A 13,570-nucleotide genomic window follows, 5' to 3' on the forward strand; every position below is an offset into this window, starting at 1 on the left:
CAAAGAAGAACTGGGCCATAGGGCTTCCAAGGCTGTAATCTTTACATAAGCAGACTGCCACATCTTTCTCCCATGAAGCCACTGGGTGGGTTTGAACCACCGACCTTTTGGTTAGCAGTCTAGTGCTTAACCGTTGCACACCGGGGTTCCATATGAGACAGATAGATAGATAGATAGATCTCCCTAATTTAAACTATAACCTGTGGATATTTGTTTGTTCTTTTAGAGAGCTAAGGTAACAGGCAGTAAAACAATATGCATTGAGTGTCTCCCCATGACTTGGTGACTGGTGAGGATACAAAAGTTAACAAGATAGGAATGGATGCTTGCCTTTTTGTGCTGTAGCTCCTATAGCTATTAAGAGGCTTAGTGGTTGAATCTTTTCAAAGAGTTCAATGATGAGTATTTGGGGATTTCATAATATCATTCTTTGACATTAATATCAAGCATGTAGTTTAAGGACAATTCAGGTATGCTGAATATCCTCTTCCTAACTCCTATATGAGGAAGAGTGCGGCATCAGGATTGGAGGAAGAACTATTAACAACCTTTGATATGGAGATGACACAATCTTGTTTGTTGAAAGTGAAGATGACTTGAAGCACATACTGATAAAGATCAAAGACAACAATCTTCAGTATTGACTACACCTCAACATAAGGAAAACAAAAATCCTCACAACTGAACAAATAAGCAACATCATAATAAAAAGATAAAAGATTGAAGTTGTCAGGGATTACATTTTTCTTGCATCCATAGTCACCACCCATGGGAGCAGTAGTCAGGAAATCAGAGGATGTATTGCACTGGGCAAATCTGCTGCAAAATACCTCTCAAAAGTGTTAAGAAGCAAAGGTGTCATTTTGAAGACTAAGGTGCACCTAACCCAAGCCATGGTATTTTCAATCACCTCATATGCATGTGAAAGTTGGACAATGAATAAGGAAGACTGAAGAAGACCTGTTGCCTTTGAACTGCAGCACTGGCAAAGAATACATAAACTCCCATGGACTGCCAGAAGAATGAACACGTCTGTCTTGGAAGAAGTGGAGCCAGAATGTTCCATGGAAGTGAGAATGGCCAGACTTGATCTCACCTGCTTTGGTCATGTTGTTGGAAGGGACCATTCCCTGAAGAAGGATACCATGGTTGGTAAAGTAGAGGGTCAGCAAGAAAGGGAAAGACCATCAACAAGATGCATGGACACAGTGGCTGCAAGGATTGGCATAACAAGGTTCATAACAATGATGCAAGCATAACAAGAATTGTGAGGATGGTGCGGGGCCAGGCAGTGTTTCATTCTGTTGTCCACAGGGTCTCTATGAATCGGAGCTGACTAATAGCACCTAACAATAACAACAACAAATCCCATAAACATTTAAAGAAACTTTCAGGCAAGAATAAGACCTGTAAGGCAGCAAATGTTTCTTGGAATGATTAGTCTAGCAAAACTGTTTACTCCAGTTTCAAAGAAACTCTTCCAGCCAACCAAATATTTTCAGTGAGAAAATGTGTTGCCCCTTAAGAGTTATAAGATGGTTTTTCTGGACACTTGCTGCTGATTGCTCTAAAGTTGGGGGAAGAAGGAGGGGAGGAAAATAACCCCAAACTCCCTTTGGATCAAGATGAAATAATCTAGCAATACAAACCAAAGAGAAGCATCTAAAGAAAAGGTAATGAGAACTCTTCATGGCTTTGGAGCAAGTGCACCTTCTTTGCTTGCAAACAATCTATCATTGAATGTCATAGTGCTGTTTCATATCAAGATTTCAAAAACCATTACAGGCGACATAGGTATTGGCAGCTCAACCAGATGTGATAAAGTTTCCATTGTTTTACTTAGTGTATGGAAAATATTACGAATGGCCGGTGTCAGGGGAGTCTTAACTGACCCCAATTGACCAAGCTCATCTGTGCGCATTTCTTTAAGTCAGACCCTTTAAACACTCTTGTTATTTCACAAGCCCTCACCCCCACTTTATGAGATATTTGACTATATAAAACTCATTTTAGGTAAAGTAGAAATTCCATGACTGCATGAACAGGTGGGCTAGGAACTTGAGGGGTGGGATATCTTTCCTTGAGACTGGATTTTTCTTTACAGTCAGTTCTTGGTTATCTCTGAAAGTAAAAGACAAAGTAGAGCACAGTGAAGAAAAGAACATTTCAAGATTTCTATCCAGTCACTTTGCATGCCAGTATCCTCAAAGGACTATTCAAAAGTTACAACATCTACAAATCCAATTGAGAAAAATTGCATCCCCTTTTATCATTCCCATCTACTGTCTCCAGTGATTGAGCTGATGTACAAAAAAAATGGTCAGATAGAAGAAAGAGAGGAAATACCTTAAAAAACTCTTACCCATATTAGCCAAGACTTCATATTCAACAACCTGTGCTTAATATATGATTTGTGCCTTAAATTTTCTGAGAGATATTGACAAATCACAAATATCAGAGAAACACTTGACTTTCATTTCCATACTTTACCATGGTCACCAAAACAATGTAGTTCTTCTTGCTATAGTCACTAATCTGTTCTCCCTCTCTCTTTTTTTCTTTCATTTTCCTTTCCTTTATTTTTAGTTTAAAAAGCCACAGAACGGATCAATGTTTTATTCATGTTCTGACTGTAAAAGTTTCAAAAGTTTCATTCATTAGATGTGTCCTTCATCCCTTTTGTAAACTTGACAGTCTCCAGAAATGACCTCATCAAGACCAGAGTTCAGTCTTGGTTCAGGGAAACATGGAACAGTTCTAACATTTTTCCAGACCTCACGCGACTTAATGTGAACCTTAACGGACTTTATCTTACCCTCTTGTGTTTTTGTCTGTACATCTTTTGTCAGCAATACTGTGGATAACTTTCTTGCAAGAAGTTTTCCGGCACTTAAAATTTAGACTTTAATGTGTAAGCTGAAAAATGGTCAAGATAATAAAGTATGACTGTAAGTCCAGAAATGAATAATGTTTTAGAGAGTTCCATATATTTTTTTCTTAAATGTGTTGCTTATTAAACAGGACTTCAATGAAGTTGCAGTGAATTTTGAAAATTTCTTATAACTACTATATAAATGTACAATGGCCATTACTCTTTTTTAAAAAATCAAACTGCAGATACACCTGGTTCTTGGATGCCAGTTAAAAAGCATAGGATAAGGATATCACTAATGGAAATTGAGAATCTTGTAAGTTTCACAGTCCTGTGTCAAATTAAACCTCAATGAAAGTTTCACTCTGTGCAGGGAAAGGAACATGTTTGATATACAGATGATATGTTCTAATTGGCATCCTGGTGGCTTCTGTTGATATTATGTGTACCTATAAATGATCTCTTGCTTCCAAACTGAGTATCCAACTGGACATTTGCCTTAATTAGGTAAAATTGATAGAGCTGAAAAAAGGGAAGAAAACACAGTGTCAGCCAAATGAGAACCAGCATCTATTGTCACCGCAAGTGGTTGGTCTGAATTCTGCTAGATCATCTAGTCTGCTTTTTAAATGATCCTGAAAAACTAAGGTCTCTGAGCCGGCTTAAATACTTAGAGCCTGGAATGAATTTAAAGCTTAAGGGAATAAATGAATGCTGAATGAAGAAAAGCCTTACTCTAGAAGGACCATGAGCAACTCCCAGGGCATGCTGCTGTCAGAACTCACTGCTGAAATATCATGGAATTTCTAATTTGTTTTAATTAGGAAAAAGTAAACACTGCCCTCAATATGTCATCATGTTTATATAGGAGCCCAACCAGCAGATTTTCTGCTGGCATGGCCCTGGAACCACTCAATTAAATCTCAGGGCAAATTTTTTTTTTTTATGAATGAAATACCATTAGTATGAAGCCAGAGGATTTTTTTTTCCATGTGCACCATTGACTATGACTCGTCACACACAAGTGACCAAACACAGAATCTTCCAATTTTAAGTTAACCAATGATAATCTCCAAAACTAGATCATTTAGAGTCTTTCATTTTAAGGCATCAATATCTTTGTTTCAAAACTTCCAATATGAAGAGATCAATCATAAGAGAAAGAAAGGCTGTTTATGCACAGGGAGACAGCTCAGGGGCAGGGGTGCATGGAGGGAGGGACACAGGGAAGAGATGACTGTTGGGAGGAAGTGGGAGGGGAGCTGTTGTATTGTGGTGAACTGTGGTCAATGTCATGAGGCAAAGTATATGTTAACTGCTGTATGGAAAGTGAATTGGCTCTTTAAATTTTCACCCAAATCACAATTTTAAAAAAAAACCTTCCAATTTGACAAGACTAAGATAACAACCTGAAAATACATTATTCTTAGCATACAGCACTAGCAGCAAATATTTAATGTAAGAAAGAGAGAGACAAAATTCACTGGCCAATTTTTTTCAGAAGTAGGTTGTCAGGTCCTTCTTCCTCATCAATCTTAGTATGAAAGCTCCATTGAAACTTGTCTACCATGGGTGACCTTGCTGGTATTTGAAATATTGGTGACATAACTTCCACATCAAACCAATATGCAAGTCATAAGAATACGACAACCTAGCCAAGGAGTGCTAGCTAGGTAGACAAAGAAAGAAGACCTGGTAGGTTCTTCTGCAAAAACTGTCCACTGAAAACCTTATGTATAGCTGTGAAATGTTGTCTAATATAGTTCTGGAACTGTAGTTCCTCAGGTTGGAAGGCATTGAAAATATGACTGGAGAAGAGAGCTCTCTTCAAAGTAGAGTCGACCTTAATGGTGTGGATGGAGTTACGACTGTAGGACCTACATATACTGATGTGGCATGACTGAAAATGCAAAGAAACAGCTGCAAACATCCATTAATAATTGGAAGGTGGAATGTGCGAAGCATGAATCATGGGAAACTGGAAGTTGTCAAAAGTGAAATAGAATGCTTGAAGATGGCTGTCCTAGGTATTAGTGAGCTTAAATGGTATGGGCCATTTTGAATCAGACAATCATATGGTCTACTATGCCAGGAATGACAAACTGAAGAGGAACAGCATCATTTTCATTGTCAAAAACAACATTTTAAGATCTGTACTGAAATACACTGTCTGTGATAGGATAATATGCATATGCCTACGATGAAGACCAGTTAATACAACTATACTCGAATTTATACAACAACTGCTAAAGCCAAAGATGAAGAAATTGAAGAATTTTTACCAACTTCTTTAGTCTGAAATTGATCAAATATGCAATCAATAACATGATGAGTTACTGGTGATTAGAATGAGAAAGTTGGAAACAAAGGAGGATAGGTAGTTGGAAAACATGACCTCAGTGATAGAAACAACTCCAGAGATTGCATGTAGAATTTCCAAGACCAATGACTTATTCATGGCAAATATCTTTTTTCAACAACATAAATGGCAACTATGCACGTGGACCTCACCAAATGGAATACACAGGAATCAAATCAACTACATGTGTAGAAAGAGACAATGGAGGAGTTCAATATCATCATTCAGAACAAGGTCAAGAGCCAACTGTGGGACAGACTATCAATTCCTCACATGCAAGTTCAAATTGAAGCTTAAGAAAACCAAAACAAGTGCATAAAAGTCAAAATAAAACTTGAGCATATTCCACCTGAATTCAGCAACCACCTTGAGTAGAGATTCGATGCACTGAACACTAATAGAAATAAAAAGTCTACAGCCATACAGTCAAATGCAACTCATAGAGATCCTATAGGACAGAGTAGAAGTGCTCCATAAGGAATCCAAGGCTGTAAATCTTTACAGAAGTAGATTGCCATATTTTTTTTTTTTCCCACAGAGTAGCTGGTGGGTTTGAGCCACTGAACTTCTGACTAGCAGCCAAACTTTTTAACCACTATGGCACCAGGGCTCCCACTGAATACTAATGAGCAAAAGCCAGATGAGTTGTGGGATATCATACATGAAGAAAGCAAAAGGTCATTAAAAAGACAGGAAAGAAGAAAAGTCCAAAATGCATTTCAGAAGAGACTTGGAAACTTGAATGTAGAGTAGCTAAAGCTAATGGAAGAAATGAAGAAGTAAAAATGCTGAAGAGAAGATATTGAAAGGTGGCTCAAGAAGACAAAGTATTATACTTAAATGTGCAAAGACCTAGAGTAGAAAACCAAAAGGGATGAACATGTTTAGTATTTCTAAAACTGAAAGACTTGGGGGGGGGGAGAAAAAAAAACCAAGCCCAGAGTCATATTGCAGGCAAAAAAATTGAATGATGCAGGAAGCATCAAAAGAAGAGGGAGAGAATACACAGAGTCACTTTCAATTGGTCAATCTTCAACTATTTCAGTAGATTGCATATGACCAAGGACCAGTGGTACTGAAAGAAGTCCAAGCTGCACAGAAGGCACTGGCAAAAAACAAGACTCCAGGAATCTATGGAATACTATTTGAGATGTTTCAATAAACGGATGCAACGTTGGTAGTGCTCACTTGTCTATGTCAAGATATTTAGAAGACATACTATGTTAGGCTGGGTTCTCTAGAGAAGCAAAACCAGTAAAGTTTATATACATAAACAGAGAGAAAAATTTATTTTAGGAAATTGGCTTAGAGTTATAGAGGCTGTCAAGTCCCAAGTTCCTGGATCAAACGATAAGCTGGAGGCTTTTTCTGACTCACACAGCTGCAGGGGCTGAAGAGTTCAAGGTTAGCAGGCAGTATACCAGCTGTTGACTTCTGCAGATGATGAATCCAAGATCACCAGCAGAATGGTGGGTTGTTCACTCATGGGACAGCTGTAGGCAGCACAACACGATCCAGATTCACAGAATGCTCTCTAATTTTCCCAGGATGTCCATATAGATACAGGAAGGAGGCCACACCCTCCTGAAAGCATATACATCAGATCTCATTGTGAGAATAACCACATCACAACTGCTTAAACCACTCAGAATCATGGCCTAGCCAAGTTGACACACAACCCCAACTATCACACATACCTAGCCTACCTGATCTACCACCAACTGGAAGTGATCCACATTTGTGCCCATGCCAAAGAAAGGGGATCCAATAGAATGTAAAAATTATCAAACAATATCACATGCAAATAAAATTTTGCTGACAATAATTCAGAAATGGTTGTATCAGTACATCAACAGGCAACTACCAGAAATCCAAGCCAGATTTGAAGAGGATGTGGAACAAGGATATCATTGCTGATATCAGATGAATCTTGGCCAAAAGCAGACAGTACTAGAAAGATGTTTACTGTGTTTTATTGACTATGCAAAGGCATTCAACTGTGTAGATGGTAACACATTATGGAAACATTGTGAAGAATGGGAATTCCAGAACACTTAATTGCTTGGATCCACAATCAATGCCCACAGAAACAGCAGTCAAGAAATTAAATAATGTATCGTATTGGGCAAATTTGCTGCAAAAACAAAAAACGCACTGCCGTCAAGTTGGATCTGACTCATAGCAACCCCTCCTTGGGTTTCTGACGTGGTTTCACTACGGAAGTAGATTGCCCAACCTTCCTTCTGAGGAGTGGCTGGTGGGTTCCTAAAAAAGCAAAGATGTCCCTTTGAAGACTATGGGGCACCTGATCCAAGCCATGGTACTTTCAACTGCCTCATATGCATGTGAAAGACAGTGAGTAAAGAAGACCAAGAAGGGCTGATGAGTCTGAATTACAGCATTGGAGAACATTAAATATACCATGGTTGGCCAGAGAACAAACACGTTTCTTAGAAGATGTATGGTCAGAATGCTTCTCTGAAGTGAAGATGGCAAGACTCTGTCTCACGTGCTTTGGACATGTTATCAGGAGGGACCAGTCCCTGGAGGAGGATATCAAGCTTAGAGGGTCAGTGAAAAAGAGGAAGACCCTCAAGAAGATGGACTGACACAATGGCTGCAACAATGGGCTCAAATATAGCAATGACTGTCAAGTGGCACCAGACTGAGTGAAGTTCTGTTCTGTTGCACGTGGGGTCACTACGAGTGAGAACCAAAATGAGAGCACCTGTTTGGTTACCTGGTGCCACTCGGACAAGAATATACCACAAATGAGATGGATTTAACAAACAGGAGTTCATTCTCTAACAGTTTGGAGGCTTTAAGTCTGAGTTCGAAGTGCCAGGCTCTAGGGGCTGGGTGAAAGTCCCTCAGCCTTAGGCTTCAACTCTGCCTCCTGCTCCAGGCCCACTGAAGCTAAAGGCTTTTTTTCATTCAGACAGCTGCTGGCTGCTGAGACTGACAAGCCCAAGGTTGACAAGTAAAAAGGCACAGTTCTGATGATACCAAACCACATGGTAGGCCATTCATTCAAGTCCATTGAAAGTCCCAAGGTCAGCAGAGCATGGCAGGCTGCTGAACAATGACACAGCTACATGCAGGGTTCAAGAGTGCCATAAGCTGGAGACCATTCCCAAGGCTTCTCCTTATACACAAGAAGCAGACCATAGCCCCGAGACAGCTACTCAGCTGCTCACAGTAGATCCTACTATGGAGTTGATTGTCAGTCTCATCACGGGAAATACTAGCACCAGCTGCCCAGCCACTCAAACAGGCCCAGCCAAGTTGACACACAACCTTAACTACCACAGCATCTAACAGGCTTCAGGCAAATTTAACTCGTCAAACCTAGTTAAAGGATAATCATAGGAATTAGGATATTAACAAAACTTCTCTGGAACTTTGGAAATCATCTTCATGGTAGATTACACAACAGGTACTCAACTTTCATAAATGTCATTGTTGAGATGTATACATTTTAACACACCTCTGAGTCTATAAACCTGTAGTTTGTAGATCTAGGAAACCTGAATCACAAATAAAGAACATTTCTGTTTGAGAAGTTTAGGAGTAAATAATCCTCTGAAAAAATTTTTGGAGACTGGGGTAGAGACCATGGCAAAGATTCCTAGTACTCTACAGCACAACGATTTTGTGATTAAATGTAGTGAAGCGTTATTCCACTATTGGTATGAAAGGATGAAATATTAACTCTGTTTTACAGTCCCCAAAAAAGCTACATACTTTAAGCAAAAGAACAAGAGACAATTCTGCTTCTGGAACCCTGAGTGGTTATTTTCTAGCTCTTCACCTGCATATCAGTTTCAACTTCAAGGTGACTGCAGCTCTATTATGTACATCCCAGTGGGGAAAACAAGCCTTTGCAATTCCCAAGTTCAGTCACTGAGGTTTGTTCAACACATGTCAGCAAGGTTCACAATGGGCTTTGAAACTACTCTCAGTCAACACTTTTTGCATCAAAACCAGAAAATTATCCCTTCTGAATATCCGTTGTCTCCTTAATTTTAGGATTTCAACAAGCTTCAACCTTCCGTACCTCACTTATTTCATGCTTTATTTATTTTTTTAAACATGAAGAATAATAAATAGCATTTGCCCTACATACGAGGTTGTTGCCATTCAAAGATCCACAGATGAGAATGTACTTTCACAATATCTGTATAGTTTCTTCCCAGTTTCTAATGATGTATCATTGTAGAGAACAGAAGGGCTAAAGAAACTTGGGTTAACCAAAGTAGAAAGAGGAATACAAAAATATACTGAATGAATGAATAAGAACCAAGAGCTCTGGTGGCGCAGCGGTTAGGCTCTTGGCTGCTAACCAAAATAGGTTGGCGGTTCAAACCCACCAGCTGCTCTGCAGAAGAAAGATTTGTCATTCCGCTTCTGTAAAAATTACAGCCTTAGAAATGCTATGGGGCAGTTCTACTCTGTCCTATAGGGCCGCTGTGAGTTGGAATTGACACATAACAATAATTTTTTCTCACAGAAGAAAAATATAACATGTTGATTCAATTCACGTGATCTCCTAAAGTATCTAATCTGTATGTGTTCAACTGAATTGCATTCAGCTTTCGTTTTCAAAATGTATTATTAAAAGATCTAGGAGTCAAATGGAATAAGGAAAAAAAAATAAGATATTGATATAGTTTCTACAGGGGCCAGCTTATATAATACAAAGTGAACTCCCATCCAACACATAAGCACACATGCACACATACACTCTTACTTTTTTAAAACATGTTATTCAAATTATGTTTTGTGATCTATATTGAGCATACATTCACTTCTCCCTTAAAAAAAAAAAAAAAGCAGGAATCTGTACTGGTTTTACAGTAGACTTGAGTTTCCTTGGGGCAAAAGTAACTTTTTCATTAGGATGAGATCTTGTCACTTATATCTTCAAGTCACCCATTGCCAACCCATTGCCATCAAGTCGATTCCAACTCACAGTCACCCCCCCTTGGGTTTCCAAGGCTGTAAATCTTTATGGAAGTAGACTGTCTCATCGTCTTCCCATGGAACAGCTGACTTTCTGGTTAGCAACCAAATACCTTACCCATTACACCATGAGAACTCCTTATTTTTGAGTATGTTGTTGTTGTTATGTGCCATCAAGTCAGACCCAACTCATAGCGACCCCTCCTTGGGTTTCTGAGACAGCATCTTTATGGAAGTGGATTGCCCAGTCTTCCTTTTGAGGCGTGGCTGGTGGGTTTGAACCACCAAACTTTTGGTTACTAGTCAAATACCTTAGGCACTATGCCACTACTTGCTGGTGAGATGAGACACAAGTGAGAAGTCACTAGAGGTTGTTGTGTTTTTTGGGTGCCATCCAGTCCATTCTGACTCATAGCAACCCCATGTGATTGGGTAGAACTGCCCCATAAGGTTTTCTTGGTTAGAATCTTTATGCAAGCAGATTTCTAGGCCTTCTCCCAAAGAGCTGCAAACCACTAACATTTTGGTTGGCAGCCATGAGTTTAATTGTTGCATCACCAGGACGCCTCAATATAGGTTAAAATGGCAAGTAAATGACCTTCATAACTCACTTTGAGTCGCAGTTCCTGCTCACAGGGAAGTAAATGTGAGCTCTAGCTTGGTTGCTCTCTCTGGAAGTGTTCAGTCAGTTTTCTATGCTTGTAACATGTCTTTCATTAGAGTGCAAATATTCTCATTTTAAAATATTTGTGATGCCTATGTTTATAAGGGTCCAGTATGGCAAGGTCTATGACAGAATAGAAAAGGCCATGTATGGAGATGAGAATCATCAAGTACTCAGTCAATTGTATGCAGAAGCCAAGGTGGACTCTACCATAGCTTGAGGAGGCAGAGAACTTCAACTTGGGAGGCATCCTGGTATTTTGAGCCCACAGCAAAAGAGTAACATTCCATCCTGCTTACATATTATAGATTTTGTATTTTATTTTCAGAGTTTGAGAGACTTAAAAAAAAAAAAAAAAAAAAAAAAACCTCACTGTCATCCAGTTGGTTCCAACTCATAGCGAACCCTCTTTGGGTTTCCGAGGCAGAATCACTACGGAAGTAGATTGTCCAGTCTTTCTTCCGAGGAGTGGCTGGTGGGTTTGAACCACCAGCCTTCTGTTTGTTGTGTTGTTGTTGTTATGTGCCGTCGAGTCGGCCCCGACTCATAGCGACCCCTCCTTGGGTTTCCGAGGCAGTATCACTACGGAAGTAGGATTGCCCAACCTTCCTTCCGAGGAGTGGCTGGTGGGTTTGAACCGCCAGCCTTCTGGTTAGCAGTCAAATGTCTTAGGCACTACACCACCAGAGCTCTTAGCACATCTATATTTAACAGTAGGCTTTGGGCTTGACTTTACATGGAATTTGGCTTTTGCCAAGTATAGCATTTGTCTTCTTCCTACTTATCATTCTATCTTCCTATCATCTACATATCTATCCTCTTTTAGAAATGTGATTCACTTTGACAATAAGTACAATCAATTAACTGGGATTTTTTTTCTATTTAAAATCTAACCTGTGGAATCCAAAAAGAAAAATAATAATTTTTTAATGTCACCTTAATTAGTATTCTCTAAGGTTTCCCTTGGGAGTTCTCGTAGCGTAGTGCCTAAGGCACTTGACTGTTCACCAGAAGGCTGGTGGTTCAAACCCACCAGCCACTCCTCGGAAGAAAGGTTAGGCAATCTACTTCTGTAGTGATACCACCTCGGAAGCCCAAGGAGCAGTCGCTATGAGTCGGGTCTGACTTGACGGCACATAACAACAACAACGTTTCCCTTAAGCCCTGTCTTTACTTTATATTGCACAGTGTGACAGACTTTTTTCCAAATCAGATTGGATGAAAAACACAACATACTTCATTCTCAAAGAAGTCAATTCATATGTCGTGGCATTGATACATATGCTTCTGATGCCTGCTGCTTTAGTTATATTATAATGTCTTATTGCAAGCTTCACTTCTTCAATCCTGACAGCATCCTCTATACTCTCAAAGAATATCTTATTACACCCCACTGGAACCATCTGTTTATCTGCTTGCTCTGTCTCATTAGGTACACGCTTCTTGAGAAGAGGAATTGTCTTATATTTCTTTGTACCTCTAACGTCTAGTATGTTGCCTGGTGCCAGCTGCTGTTATGCATCACTGAGTCAATTCTGACTCATGTTGTTGTGTGCCGTTGAGTCAATTCCAACTCATAGCAACCCATGGGACACAGTAGCACAGCCCCATAGAGTTTCCAAGGCTATAAATCTTTACAGAAGCAGATTGCCGAGTGTTTTCTTTGATGGGGTGGCTGGTGGCTTAACCTGCATCAAAACATGCTGGTTGCCACTCAGAGGGCGATCTGTGTAGGAGATCCTGGATAGAGTGGGAGAACAATGTGCAACAAAACTCAAAATTGTTAAAAAAAAAAAAAAAGACCTGGCTTACTGGTCTGATAGAGCCTGGTGAAACCCCTGAGACTATGACCCTGAGCTGCCCTTCAGGTCTGGCTGCCCTTCAGGTCTGGAATTGAACTCCTGTGGCTTCCAGCCAAATAAAAGACCGACACATGAGCTGAACATTTACATCAGGTAGATATACTCCTTGGAGAGATCAATCATAGGAGAATAGAAGGGCAGTGTGTGCACAGGGAGACTGCTCAGGAGGCAGAAGTGCATGGGAGGGAAGGACATTGAGAAGAGGAAACTATGGGGAGGAAGTGGGACAAGAGCTGTTACATTGTGGGAAATAGCAGTCAAGGTCATGAGACAAAATGTGTATGAACTGCTGCATGGAAAATTAAATTGCTCTGTAAACCTTCACCCAAAGCACAATAAAAATTACAGAAAAAAAAACCGGTCCTTAAAAAGAAAAAAAAAATGTTTGCTGAACAAAGGAATGCAATTAAGTTTACTAACCAACCATTGAATGTTTGCCATGTGCTTGCCACTGTTCTAGGTCCTGGGGGTACAGGGAAAACCTTAGATTCCTAGTGAATAGAGGAAACATTAAATATACAAATGATTACATAAAAATTAATTTTCAGGTAATCTTCATTCCTGTGGAAGATGTAAAACAGAACAATTGGTCAAGTGTGGCAGAGGGGGAAGGGAGAACTACTTTGGCCAAGATGATTTGGCCACTTTGAGGAGCTGATGTCTGAGCAGAGGTCTGAAAAATGAGAGGAGTCAGCCTCGTGACTATCTTGAGCAAGAGTATTCCAGGCAGAAGAGAAATGATTGCAAAGGCCTAGAGTTGAACCTGCTTTATCACATCACACACCCATCACAGAATTCCTTCACCAGAACAGAGGAGGGACTCAGATAAGGAGTTTCTATAATAGATGTCA

This window comes from Orycteropus afer, unplaced genomic scaffold (assembly GCF_000298275.1).
Source record: "Orycteropus afer afer isolate SDZICR_OR568_19922 unplaced genomic scaffold, OryAfe1.0 scaffold00018, whole genome shotgun sequence".
Classification (NCBI taxonomy): domain Eukaryota; kingdom Metazoa; phylum Chordata; class Mammalia; order Tubulidentata; family Orycteropodidae; genus Orycteropus; species Orycteropus afer.